We start from the raw sequence: 15,424 nt of genomic DNA on the forward strand, positions 1-15,424 counted from the left end.
CATTCAATTTGATCTTAACTAGTTCAATATCTAGTTCAATATCCATCGAGCAAGATCAACCAAAATTTGATAATGTCTGGATATATATCACAACAATATGTCTTGATTAAAACGAGATAATCAAGACCACTATTTCTTCTGGAAAACTCAAAGTTCATCTTCCTCCCTATTTGTGATTTCAACCAAAGCATAATAGCGGAAGCATGCATCATATATGAAATCACAAATATATATATATATATATATATATATATATATATAATAAGCATGCATCTTAAACTCGATGATTTTCACAATACAATAAGCACATGCCCTCTTATGAATTCATAAATTAAATCAATATGCATTCGGCAATGTCAATTTGTGTTGTACAAAAATATAGACAATAGCTCACATAAGCAATTTGTTTATCATCCCTGTATATGGATGAGACAAGCTAATTCTCAAAATTTATAGCTTGACCTATATAATCATACCAGTAAATTTTTTAAGGTTAAGGTCAATGCCAAAACAACTAATTAAATTTTCAATGCCATGCATTTAAGTTCAAATGATGCCATTCATCTCCCGATCAGTTTTTAGGTCTTAAAACTACATATACAAAATACCTAATAAGAGTTGGCAACAGAACATTTCGCATTGAAGTCTCACGCAATGCCATTGCTTCTCAATGATCAGTTTCAAGTCTTCAAGCCACAAAATCTAATTTGGGTCAACTAATGAAAATAAGATCATTACAAAATAAAACCCAAATTACACTGTATACAGATCCGTCATATATGCACAATAACGATTCTACCCAAAACATATTTCACATATATATGTTCATTCATCTGTTCATATATTTTCTTGTATGCATGCATCAATATGCAGAGAAACTTATGCAAGTTCTATTTGATATAGATAAAACTGTATGCCCATAATTACAACGTCAGTGCACGAATGCTATCTCCATATGGGTACAGATTTCATTCATATATGCTATTATATATAAATCACAAAACAATTGGCATCCACTTCGTATATGCATTTGTATTTATTGCTTTATAATACCTGCCGACTTGCATATTATATACAATCAAATCCATTCCAACCCAGACTTGATATAAATCAAACTAATTGAAAATCAAGAATTGACACTAAGATGTGCATGTGTAGCTCCCCGCAATTTAAATGTATCAAGATTCATACATGAAACAATGCATACGCATGGACTCTTTAATGAAAAATAGAAGAGTATATCTAGACATACACTAATTTATTTATACAGCAAAGGATGATTCCAGACATCTCACATAAATCACAAGTTGGCATCTATAGGGATTTCGAGTTTAATCATGCCTTCACTATATATATATATATATATATAAACAAACAAGCATACTCGAAATAGCAAAAGCCCTAATTCATTATGCTCCAACTCTTCGTACTATAATCACGCATATAGGAGAACAATTAATCTTGCATGAAACAGTGAACTGAGTTACCTGAATGCATCATTGGACCCGTGTTCGTCAACCCAATTGCAATTCCTCGGTTCCAAATCAACGAAACAAATTATCCATCAATGCTCAAGACCCATCCATGCGGATTGCCATCACTCCCAATTCCGATGGACCTCGTACCATTGCAAATTATCGAAGTAAATCGCCATTGTTACAGACGCGCCGACCCAAAATCATCGTCAAAGTGACAGCCAGAATCCATCGACACAAATTCCCATAAAAAAAAAAAAACAAACCATGAACATTAATATCTCCTAGACAAACAAAAACTTATTAATGTCATCAAACCAAGATTTCATCTTTCTTTTATGTTACTAATATTTGGTCTGTACAAGGCATATTTTATGCACATCTTTATTCATATAAAGGATTAAGAAACCACAATTACCTCAATTTTCAGACATCATAATGAACACAGCGGAAGCAATAATTCTCAAAATTAGAACTATGATGTTAGATAAATGTGTTTTGCTAAATCTCTTTATTGATCTCCAAAGAAGCAAGCAAGAATAAGTTCACCCTTTCCCAGATTGAAGACGAGTTTCTCCCCTATTGGATCGATAATGGTAAAAAAAAAAAAAAAAATTTAAATAATAAATCCCTAGTTTTTCTTTTACGTTGCCAGGGTCAGAAATAAAAACAAAAAGGTATTACTAAAACGACGTCGTATTATCATCGTTCTATAAAACCAATAAACAAACTTATTCTTTAACTTAATTCGCAATTAGTTTTGCAGATTGAAGGACCATTGAACTTAATTGAAAAATCCATTGGCTCTGATACCACATGTAAGAGCAACCATATAAGCTCTATAACAAACTAACCAAGAACATAAGATTTTACCAACTAAATCACAACCAACACATCAAATATGTTCCACATATGCAGATATTGAAGTGATATCCGCAACACATACCTGCAGACTGCTTCACAATGTCTTTCCCATGTGTGCTGTTAGAAGACAGCAGATGGTGCTATTCCATTAAGCCAAAGGACGAGGGGTTTCCGAGATGACTGTCATCGTTGAAAAGCAAATGACCAATGATGTGATGATTGGTGACGGTCCAACCATGACCAAGATCAGCGGAAGCAAGAGCCACGTGGATGGCGTCACAACCATGAACACCGCAACCTTTGCTGCACTAGAAAAATATTTTGTTGCCAAAAGGAACTGTGTTCAAGAATACAGCAGGACACGTAAAGCACCAAGCCGTGGCACTGCGTGTGCAATCCGACTTCTCCATCTTCTTCAACTGTCACATGGACGCATACCAAGACACCCTCTACACACAACCTTCTCCTCTCTGCAAAACTCAATGCTCTCCAAGTTATAGGTAATTGGAACAATAAGAGCGTATTTTTGTGAGAGCAGGGGCTTGTGGTTTTTATACTACAAAATCTGGATTACCCTATAATAATCCTACAAGGAATACAAGACCAAATCCTTGTACAAGTATGAGTTCTATTCTCAAGCCAACAGTAGAGTTTCAATCCAAACCAAAGTTGAATTAACTCTTATAAACACATTAAGACCTCTTTATACCAATATGAAATAACAATGATTATTACTAAACTATGAGAATCACACTTATACTCTAACAGAACATCCTTTTGCTGAGACTGCGAGAGACAGCCCTAACCTAACGATGGCGGAACCTGGCCCAAGTGTCAGCAATGTGTGTGAAAGTGTCAAGTGCATTGTTATCTTAATAACTGGCAGACCTATTGTAATAGAACCATATATTTCCTCGATTGATGCTCTGGTGGCAGTATGGTTGCCAGGCTCTGAAGGCCAAGGCATTACTGATGTCCTTTTTAGGGATCATGGATTCAATGGAAAGCTTCCAAGAACATGGTTCAAAACTGTCGATCAACTTCTAATGAATGTTGGTGATTCACACTATGATCCACTTTTCACGTTTGGGTTCGGACTCGAAACTGAGTCAGTAAAGGAGCTTGTAACAAGGTAACCCTTTATACATGTATATCTATATAGGACCAGTTATGTAGCAGGTATCCTGTTTTCCCGCACGCTTGTTCATATAACAAAACTTGATGGGAAAAAGAAAGAAATGAAATTTACAAGGGATTTGGGACCAGTAGTGGCTTCTAGGTTTCAATCTATCAATACTACATTTTGTTTTAAAGCATTCATGTGTTCCAGTGTAATATAAACCGAAGAACTTGATACTTGTATCGATACTAACTTCAGCTTCGTGATGCCTACAGGTCGACCTCAGCTGGTGTTGTTGCAAGGCCATGCATACTTATCGTCATGGTTGCTCTGATTCTCAGCTTATAGTTTAGAGGTATAGTTTTGGGTCTAGGATTATTGAATTCTCGGCTTTTCCGAATTGCGTAGGTTTCTGCTTACACATTGCCTTTTTCCTCTAAAAATTTTAGGCAGCTTTTACTAATGGTAGATTCCTACAGCAATTGGATTTGTTGACTGACACAATTTATGGCAGAAGGAAGGGAAAAGCTTTGAGTTGATTAGATTCTGGTTAACAAACAAATTATAAGCATTCATTGTTGAGCCATTTTGATGATTACAATTTACATGTAGCAAATTTGAATAATAAATTAAATTAATTTTTGTTTTGAAATTCTTTAGTGAAAAGAATGTTAGGAGGATCACCTTCTATTAGTCTATTATTATTTGTTTTTTTTTTTAAGCAATTTTTTGCAATTTTGCTTCGATACTACGTAGTAATGAATGATGTGAAAAATGCATGTCTGAGATAATTTGGATTTTTATCACAAATGGTCCTTGAAAGTGACATTCGTCACTTTAGTCTTTGAAGTAGAAAATTAATCAACGTCGTCCCTAAATTTTACTAGAAACATCAAGGAGCTGATTATCACAACATTTTTTTTTTGGGTATCACGCCCCTTAGTCCCTTCTAATTGCCCGAATCATCGCCTATTGTAGCCGCATCATGCGGAACAAGAGGACACAAGTTGTGAGAGAATACAAGAAACTGTCACAAAGTTCACATGCATCGCAGGCTTCTCATACTCATGTGTCTTGCACGAGCATATCTAAAACAAAGTCAGCTACTATGACAGCTGGCACAATCCTGAAGTTTAGCTTGCTGCATCATATCCCTAAATACCATGGGTTGTCCATGAAAGATTCGAACAAGCATTTGAAGGAATTTGAAGTGGTATGTTCGAGCATGACACCAATTAACATGGATGGCAATATTCTGAAGATGAAAGCCTTTCTATTCTCTCTTTTGGAAAAGGCTAAGGATTGGTTCTTTGAATTAGCACCTAGAACCGTCACTTCTTGGGAAAGCATGAAGAGAGCATTCTTAGAGAAATTCTTCCCAACTTTGAGAGTCATTCTTTTGAAGAAGAAGATTAGTGGAATTCAACAAAACCAAGGAGAATCATTTCCAGCATATTATAAGCATTTCAAGACTCTAGTTGCATCATGCCCTCAACATCAAATGAAAGAATACCTTCTAATTCAATATTTCTATGAATGACTCCTTCCAATTAAGAGATAAATGTTAGATGCCTCGGTAGGAGGTGCTTTGGTTGACAAAACACCAGTTGATGCCAAGACCTTAATTACAAATCGAGCCTTGAATGTGCAACAATACGAAGGGGTTGGACAAAGAGACCCCCCACGGCAACAACAACAAGTGAATATGGTAAGTTCAATTTCAGAATTGCAATCTCAAATGGCTAATCTCACTGTTCTTTTGTCACAGTTTGTTGAAGGATCAAAAGTGCAAGGAACAAGTACTTGTGGCATGTGCTCTATACAAGGACACCCCTATGAGCAATGCCCTTAATTGATAGAGAATGGGGGATGGGAAAGTGCCAACGCCATTGGGTATCAAGGCCAAAATATGATCCATATGCCAACACTTACAATCCGGGCTGGAGAGATCACCCAAACATGAAGTGGAGGGAACCTCAACAAACTCAACAACAAGGAGGATTTCAATAGCCACCCCCCTGGATATTTCAAAGGCCATTCGCACCAATGCAACCTCAACCACATTTGGCCCAACCAAACTCGGGTATGTCTTTGGATAATGATAAAGTTATTCAATTACTCACCTCTTTGACACATGGAGTATAAAATCAAACCAAAGAGATGCAAAATCAAGCTAAAGAGGTGGACAAATTGAAGAAGCAAATGGGGCAAGTAGTGGAGTTCACCGGACAGTTTAAAGAACAAGGCAAACTACCTAGTTCAACCATTGTTAATCCAAAGGGAGGTTTTGAAACCGCTAACGCTATCACTTTGAGAAGTGGCAAGGAGGTTGGAACAAGTTCAAAAACATCCAAACCAAGCCAAGAAGAGGTTAAAAAGTTGCTGTAACAAGAAGAAAGAGCCATGGCAAAGGAAGAACACCCTTTGCCGTAGCCCCCTAAGCACCTTATGTCGTCCAACTCAACTAAGGTAGGTCCAAATTCAATTCCTTCTAACATTATTCCACCAAATGTGCCTTTCCTTGGCAGGTTTATGCAATCTAGGAACAAAGAGAATGAAAAATACATTCTAGAGATCTTCAGGAAGGTGCAAGTTAATATCTCGCTCCTTGATGCGATAAAGCAAATTCTGAAGTATGCTAAGTTTTTGAAGAAGCTTTGTACAACAAAGAAACAAATTCGGGAGAAAAAGGTGGTACATGTGAGTGAAAATGTCTTTGCAATGTTGCAAAGAAAGCTGCCACCTAAATGCAAAGATCTAGGTAGTTTCACTATCCCTTGTGTAATTGGTAATACAGGGTTTGAACATGCTATACTAGATTTAGGTGCTTCCATTAATGTCATGCCTTATTCTATCTATGCATCTATGAACCTAGGAGAGCTTAAAAACGATGGTGTTATTATTCAACTAGCTGATCGTTCTAATGCATATCCGAAAGGAGTTTTGGAAGATATTTTGGTGCAAGTTAACCATTTGATATTTCTAGCAGATTTTTATGTGCTTGACATGGAAGATTCGGCCCATTCTACACCATTGCCGATCCTACTTACGAGACCTTTCATGAAAACAACCTGTACCAAGATAGATGTGTTCAAGGGGACTTTAACCATGGAATTTGATGGTGAGATTATTGATTTAACATTTCTGAATCTATAAGGTATCCTAAAGATGATTATTCTTGTTTTTCTATTGATGTAATTGATTCGTTGGTGCAGGAATACCTTGAAGACCTAATGGGGAAGCCCTTGAAATAACCATTACAAAAGGAACGAGACTAAAAAACCAAGGTGCAAAACTTATGCACACTCACGGCAGGAATGAGGATCCCCTTGCCGTGCCCAATTGTGAAGAGGTGGTCGAGATGGTGGATGCCCTTGAATCATTGCCACATCATGTTGGTAAGCCTTCAATCCCAATTCCAATTCCCGATTTTACTAATCAGTTGTTATCCTCAGTGATTCAGGCACCCTCCCTCGAGCTTAAACCATTACCAAATCATTTGAAGTACGTTTTCTTGAGAGATAAAGAGACTTTGCCCATCATAGTCTCTTCATCACTCACGGCAGTGGAGGAGGAAAACTAGTTCAGGTGTTGCAAGAGTACAAAACAGCCATTGGATGGACTTTAGCTGACATCAAGGGAATTAGTCCTACAACATGCATGCATCACATACGTCTAGAGGAGGGGGAGAAACCAACTCGAGAGGCTCAACATCGACTCAACCCTCCAATGATGGAAGTTGTGAAAAAAGAGATTATCAAGCTTCTTGATTATGGAGTGATTTATCCAATTTCTGATAGTCACTGTGGTAAAGAATGCAGAGAATGAACTTATGCCCACCCGTATCCAAACAGGTTGGAGAGTTTGCATTAATTATAGGAAGCTCAACGTCACCACAAGGAAAGATCACTTCCCTTTACCGTTCATTGATCAAATGCTTGAAAGGTTAATCGGTCATTCTTTTTATTGCTTTCTTGATGGTCATTCAGGATATAATCAGATTGTTATAGCTCCAGATGATCAAGAAAATACTACTTTTACTTGTCCGTTTGGTATTTTTGCTTATCGTCGAATGTCATTTGGTTTATGTAATGCACCAGCCACCTTTCAAAGATGCATGGTAAGTATCTTTTCAGATTTTGTTGAGAAGATTATTGAAGTTTTCATGGATGATTTTAGTGTTTTTGGTGATTCGTTTGATGATTGTTTAGCTAATCTCACATTAATCTTGAAACTATGCATTGACACTAACCTTGTTTTAAATTGGGAAATATGTCACTTCATGGTAAAACAAGGCATAATTTTAGGCCACATAGTTTCAGAAAGGGGAATTGAAGTTGATAAATCAAAAATAGATCTTGTACGCTACTTACCCTTTCCCACTTCGATGAGAGAGGTTCGTTCTTTCCTTGGACGTGCAGGATTCTATAGACAATTCATCAAAGATTTCTTGAATATGTCCACACCCTTATGTCGACTCCTCCAAAAGGATGTGCCATTCGAGTTTAACGAGGAATGTGAAAAGGCCTTCAATCACCTCAAGGAGATGCTAACTTTGGCCCCCATGATAGTTCCACTAGATTGGAGTCTTCCTTTTGAGCTCATGTGCGATGCCTCTAATTATGCAATAGGAGCTGTTTTAGGCCAAAGGAAGAACAAGCAACCATATGTCATCTATTATGTATCCCAGACCTTGAATGACGCTCAATTGAACTACTCTACCACTGAAAAAGAACTCTTTGTTGTTGTGTTTGCTTTAGATAAGTTTTGTTCTTATTTACTTAGCACTAAAGTTATCATTTATTCTGACCATGCAGCATTGAAGTACTTACTCACAAAGAAAGAGGCCAAGCTAAGGCTTATTCGCTGGATGCTTCTTCTCCAAGAGTGAGCCATTTGATACACGATGAGGAGCCAGTACCTATCCTAGAAGCATTCCCAGACGAGCAGCTACTATCTATTGAGGTAAGTGAGTCATGGTATGCTGATTTAGTGAATTATTTGGCGTCTTAACAAGTTCCAAGCACCCTAAACAAGCACCAACGTGACAAACTTAAAAAGGATGCATGATTTTAAGTGTGGGATGACCTATACTTGTGGAAATATTGCCCTGATCAGATTTTTTTGTAGGTGTGTGCATGAATATGAGTTTAATTCAATTTTAACTTTCTGTCACACTTATGCATGTGGGGGTCATTTTGGCACTAAAAGAACAGCACTTAAAGTTTTAGAATGTGGACTTTATTGCCTTACTATATTTGCTAGAACTTTTTGCATAACCTGTGATTGTTGTCAAAGAATAGAGAATATAGGTCCAAAAAACCAAATGTCGTAGGCCCTAATCTATTCTGTCGAAATTTTTTTATGTTTAGGGTATCGATTTCATAGGTCATTTTCCTTCATCTCATGGTTTCAATTATATTTTACTTGCGGTCGATTATGTATCGAAATGGGTGGAAGCAAAAACCACCCGTACTAATGATTCCAAAGTGGTTGCAGATTTTGTCAAAACTAACATATTTGCCAGATTTGGAATGCCAAGAGTACTTATAAGTGATGGGGGTTCCGATTTTTACAATCAAACCATCAAGGTGTTGCTCAAGAAATATAACGTCACGATGTTCAATATGGGAAATCGTGCCATCTTCCAGTTGAGTTGGAACACCGAGCTCATTAGGTAGTCAAGATGTTCAATATGGATATAGATGCTACTGGCATTCATAGGAAGCTTCAATTGAATGAGCTTGAGGAGATTCAGAATGAGGCTTATGAGAATGCTTATATTTACAAGGAGAAAACGAAGACATTCCATGACAAGATGATTTATAGTAAGACGTTCTCTGTAGGGCTGAAAGTGTTGCTTTTCAACTCCCGCCTTGGATTGTTTCTAGGTAAATTGCGTTCTAAATGGATTGGGCATTTTGTTGTTACTAATGTCTTTCCTTATGGTGCAGTCCAAATTCAAAGTTTAAAGACAGGACATGAATTCAAAGTGAATGGACACCGTTTGAAGAACATGTCGTGGATGATGTACCCCTCCATACTGTTGGCCCTAGTGAAGTTTGAATGGAGGTATCGTTCGGCTGGAAGACATTAAAGCAAGCACTTCTTGGGAGGCAACCCATGTGTTTAAATAAACAAGACCTAGGAATCTCCGGCTTCACAACCAGATTTGCGTTCCTTAACCCTACTCTTTATTGCTTTTACTTTGCCATAATTGTCATGTTTGTTAGTTGTGTGTTTCATTGTTTGCGTGTCATTCTACTTTTGAAACATTGAGGACAATGTTTGGTTTAAGTGTGAGTGTGTGTGTTGGGGGGGGGGGGTAAATAAATGCTTTTCATGACTTATTTTCGAATTTTATCACCTATCACTTCTAAAGTTGTTACTCACTGTTTTTAAGTGTTTTTATTGTGTTTTAATGTATCCTATAACAGAAAATCCTAAAATTAAAAAAAAAAATCGAAAAAGCTTGAGAAAATACCAAAAAAGAGTCGTTTTTGTTTGTGTGTTGTGTCTTAGGGTACCTTTCAACACGATGATGAGGATTTGGTTTTTAATTGCATGACTGTTAAAGAAAGTTACAAACATGGTTGGAAGTTTGATATGCTCTTTGGTTAACGGTTAGTTGTAGTTGTCATTTACGAATTCACATATAATCACAAAGAAAAAAAAATCAGTTTTTGTAACATGCTTGAAGGAAGAAACTCAAACTAACGCTACAACCTTGAGAGACTTGAGCCTAAACTTTGTTTGGAGAGTTATTAATCTGTGATATTTTTGTTTTCTAAAAGTCGTTGCATGATCTCATTATTTCTTTGTTTGTTGCTACTTAGAATGCATTTTCATCATTTTAGTTCCAAATACTAGAACTTATGCCTGTTTCATTCAAAGCATAAAATTGATTGCATAACATATAACAAGATGAAGTTGTTTAGTTAATCCAGAGCCAAAAAGCCATATCCCTTGCATATTTATTGTAGGTTTAACCCCTTTGAGCCTTAGCTAGCCTATTTTCTTTGTTAGCCACATTATCCTTGATGTGAGAATTATACGCACACAAATTAAAACCCTCTTGTGACAATTGTAGTATAAGTTAAGTAGGGATCGTTCTTAACCGGGGATTAGGAGGGATTGCAAAATCACTTGGAAACTGACTCAAAAACGTAAAATAAAGTTTAAAACACTGAACTAGACTCAAAGAATGCAAAACTAAACACTTAAAACACTAAAACAAACCAAAAGACTCAAACAGCACCCAAAACACTCAAAACAGACTTAAAAACACTTTCTGGGCAGTTTTGAGCACTTTGACTACTTTGGATGAAATTGGGTAATAAAATGAATCAAAACACTTAAAAACACAAACTAAGACACTTTCTAACTAAGTTGGACACTAAAGCAAAGGGGGATTGAGTTTTTGACGAAATTAAATTAAATGCACAGATTGTAATAAAGGGCAGATTCTAAAGATGAATTTGATGGAATTGAATGGATGGGAAGCTAGCTAAGGGGTTCATCTCCACACATGTTATACTTGCACACAAAACGATTTCTAATTGCTTTTCAATAAACCATGAATTCTCAACGCCCCAGATTAACCGTGAATTGCACTAATTAACCCTCAGATTTTCCTAACGTTATTGAATTGGATGATTGCATACGACAACCCAAAACATTCCCCACAAGTCCCCTACATGATTGCATAATAGAGATACAAGCAAGAATGATTAAGTTCTATGAAAACCATAAGCGTTGACGAAGCACTTGTTACTATGATTGCATGAAACTTATGCCAAGAATTTACTTAACGCGATTAAGATCATCAACCTTTACTACTTGTGAATATAATTCCATAACGATTAGGTGAAATTTCCTTATATCCTACCATCCAATTTATGCATGATAATTAAGCGTGCACTCTCAACCAACACACACAAATCAATGTAATTCACATAGATAAGTAAATTGAATTCACAACTTATGAAACGCAATTGGAAGTAATCAAATCATATTGCAAGCATAAACATGTATTTCGAATCCCCCCTAGCCAAGGGGGGGTTTAGTTCCTCATACGCACAAAACCAAGAGAATTGAAATTAACCATTGAAATCAAGGAGAGTAAAGCACCTAAAAATTCCAACAACTCAAACTTGAATTGTATGAACGTTTAAGCACTCTTCTCCTCCTCTTCGTTGCGGTACAAGGTCTAAGCACGGGTTTGTTGTGAATTTTGGGGGTTATGGATGGTGTAGAGTGATGTGTTTAGGATAGGGATGGATGTAGGGGAGGGCAAGGCTTATTTTTGGGCAGAAAATATGAAGAATGGTGAAGTATGGATGTGTTATAGAGAGGGGATGAATTTCTGGCGTGAATGGTGAATGAATGAATGGTTTGTGGCTGCAACAAGGATGTTTATTTATAGGTGGTTGAATGATTAAAGAGGGAATGCATGTGGAATGACAGCTAGGGAGTGAATGATTAAAGAGGGAATATGACAGCTAGGTTGGTTGGTGGCTGCAATGGAGGTGTAGAATGATGATGGGAGAGCATGTGGCTGTAATGGAGGTGTGGAATGATGATGGGAGAGCATGTGGCTGCAATGGAGGTTTATTAATAGGATTTCAGGAATTAAAACCCTAGGTTATTTAGGTTATAATGGAAACTAGTTTCCAATTCTTGATTCCTCCTTCTTCCTTCGATTCTAGGCTCACTTGGTCTTCAATTTCGTCCAACACTTTGACTCCAAGCATAAGCTATCCATTCCAAGCCCAATTTTGCTCCAAAATGCTCCAAAATGCACCTTTTTGCTTCCTTAGCCATATGAACCTAGAAACACACGAAAATGGCATAAAGGACTAAAATAACTAAAGAAACACAACGTAAATGCACGAGAACAAGCCAATTAAGTCGCATAAATATGCTCCTATTAATCCTTACCTAGCCTAGAATAGAACTATCCATACCCTTGTTCTTAAATAATAGTGGAGCATGACTTAAAGGGAATTCCTTTTGATCAACATTATGCAGAAATACAAGTGGGGGGGTTTGTTGGAAATCAATGAGGATGTACGTTTTGTGTGCCAAAGAAAGAGAAAGGGCACGAAAGGAAAAAAAAAAAAAGGAAAAGAGTTGAGAAATAAGTGAGAATGAACTCACAAGTATTGGTTATTGAAGAAAGGGTCCAAAAGTTTGAATCTGGCCCTAAGTGTTGTGTGAATCTCCCCTTTGTGTTTAAAGTTGATTTTTGTATTCAAAAGTGAATTCTAAATGTTTATTTCATTACTTTGCTTACTATCGCTTTAAGAACTTTTGTTTATCCTTACCTTTCTTTGTTAGCTAATACCTTAGCCCCGTTACAACCCTTAGACTTCTATCTTGATTGCTATGTTTCAATATGTGGAGTTTGAAATTGGTACGAGCATATGGTATCCCTGGTTCTCGCGTCTAAGTAGTGGCATTCCATTCATGAGATCATATACATGTTGTATTAATAATTCCAGAAAGTGCCTTCTTTGTTATAACATATGTGAGTGTTAGTCTACATGTTTACATCAATCTTCTCACATATACTTAGTATAGGGAGTGTAGTCAGAAAATTTGTGTGAAAATAGAGAGTACTCCAATGAGGAATTGAGTGAATTCTCTAAGGCATGTTACTACATTCAAAATGTTGTTTTAATTGATTAAATACAAGCTAGTGAGTGGCTACTGCGGTGAAGTATAAGCTCGAGGGTAAAGATAGCTAAAATCTGTGGGAGTAGTGATTTTTAACATGTCATGTTTCATTGGAAATGCCTGAGGCAATTGTTGGAAGGTTTAGGTTGTGTTTTGTTTTCTTTGTTTTGCTCGGGGACTAGAAAAAGCTAAGTGCGGAGGAATTTGATAGGAGCATATTTATGCGACTTTGTTAGCCTATTTCCTTGCATTTACTCAATTAGTTTCTATCTATTAGAGTGTTTTAAGCCATTTTCATGTGTTTGTAGGTCCAAATGGCAAAGTTGGCAAGAAAAGGCAATTGGAGCATTTTAGAGCAATTTTGGTCTTGGAATGGATAGCACTTGCATGGAGCAAGATGGATTAATGTTTTTGAAGATCAAAAAAGGCTAGGAATGTGCTTAACATCTAGAAGAATTGATTCAAGACATTGAAGATAAGGAATCAACTAAAAGGAAGGAACATTATCCAAACTAACCTTATCTTATCCTACCTTAATTCCAGCTGCAAGGGGGAATCAATTTCACATTAAATCACATAAATATATGGTTCTAGAAGCCCTATCCCCTGCCCTAAATTAGTGCCGCATATCTTATCCCTTATCCTTCTAGAAACGTGTCACAATACCCCTTTCTAGAAGCCCTAGATTCGTGCCGCACCACCCTAACCTTTTCCCCCTACAACTCTGCCGCACCCTATCCTTGTCCTCCAAGAATTGGTGCTGTGAACCCTAGCCCTATATACACACATTTATGCCACACAAAATAGAGAGAGCTTAGAGAGAAAATTGGAAAATATACTTTGTGCCGCAACATGGAAAGAAGGAGAATAAGGAGTTTTGAGCCGTGACCTACTATCCAAGGATTATGCAATCTGCCATTGGAGTGCTAGAGCATTTCTGGGTTCTTTCTATCCTTAGATTTAGTTCAATGTTTAAATTAGATTGGTTTTGTTTAATTGCAAACATGTGGAACTAATTTCGTTTTAGTTAGAGGTGAATTCAAAGCCATGAACATATATGTGATATGAATTGATTTCCTCCAGTTATTGTTTTGTAAAACATGAATGCAATTTACGTATCTGTTTGATTGATAACTTATTCTTGTATGTTGATTAAGGGTGCACACTTAATTTGCATGCATGAATCAGATGCTAAAATATAAGGCAATTTCACCTAATAGTTATGAACTTATATTTATTAGTAGTGGAAATCACTAGTCATGATTGTGTTAAGTAAATCATGGCAGGAGTATCATGCGGTTCATAGTTACGAATGCCTTGTCAATGCTTATGATTTTCATAGAACTTAATGATCTTTGATATGTATCTCTATCATGCAGTTCATATAGGGAACTTGATAAGAATAATTTGATTGCGTTGCTGAGTCTAATTCAATGAAATTAGGAAAATTTGAGAGTTATTTTGTGCAGTTCACTATTAATTTGGGGCATTGTCATTCATGGTTTATAGGAATAATAACTGGAAATCGATTTGTATGCATATGTGTCATGTGTGGAGAAGGACCATCTAGCTAGCCTTTATCCCTTTAATTCACCCAAATTCGTGCAACATTTAGTTTGTTTATGCAATTACTTAGTTTTAGTTTAAATTCGTCAAAACAACCCCCAATTAGCATTTTGAGTCTTTTTAGTTTAATTTTCGTCCAAACTTCTTTACAGTTCTTGTTTTGAGTCAGTTTAACTTGGTTTTGTGTTATTTGAGTCAGTTTAGCTTGTTTTGAGTTGTTTGAGTCTAATTTTCAGTTTTTGAGTTTAATTTGGGTTGATTAGCATCCCTAACTAATCCTCGGCCTAGAACGATCCCTACTTACTCATACTACAATTGCATAATATATAGGGTTTAATTTGTGTCTTAGTTTATATCACATCAAAATAAGAGTTTATAGCATTAGCAGCCGCATGCAAAGAAGCAGAATGATTGAGAGATTTATTGTTCAACATAGAGTTGTGGCCACAACCAATGCCATCTATTTCTTTGTATTGCGATAGTGAAGCTACATTGTCTAGAGCTTATAGCAAAGTATATAATAGCAAATCTGGACATATTAGCTTTAGACATGAATTTGTTAAACAATTAATAACACAAGGAGTTGTTAATATAACTTATGTAAGGTCAAATAAAAATTTGGCAGATCTTTTTACTAAGGCATATGTCCCTTGTTATGAAATCAGAAAGTTATGATCTTTTGATAAATAAAAAAAAATACATACATGATCTAGCAATAGGA

The 15,424-nt window shown here is 36.5% G+C and overlaps 1 pseudogene; it reads left to right on the forward strand.

The window, feature by feature from the left end:
- The window catches only part of LOC103933635, a 36,069-nt pseudogene extending 31,613 nt beyond the window's left edge, over positions 1-4,456 (forward strand).
- Positions 4,457-15,424: the final 10,968 nt, after the last annotated feature.

Source organism: the organism of the source record quoted next, unplaced genomic scaffold, assembly GCF_019419815.1.
Source record: "Pyrus x bretschneideri cultivar Hongxiangsu unplaced genomic scaffold, Pyrus_bretschneideri_v1 Contig62, whole genome shotgun sequence".
NCBI classification, from domain to species: Eukaryota; Viridiplantae; Streptophyta; class Magnoliopsida; order Rosales; family Rosaceae; genus Pyrus; species Pyrus x bretschneideri.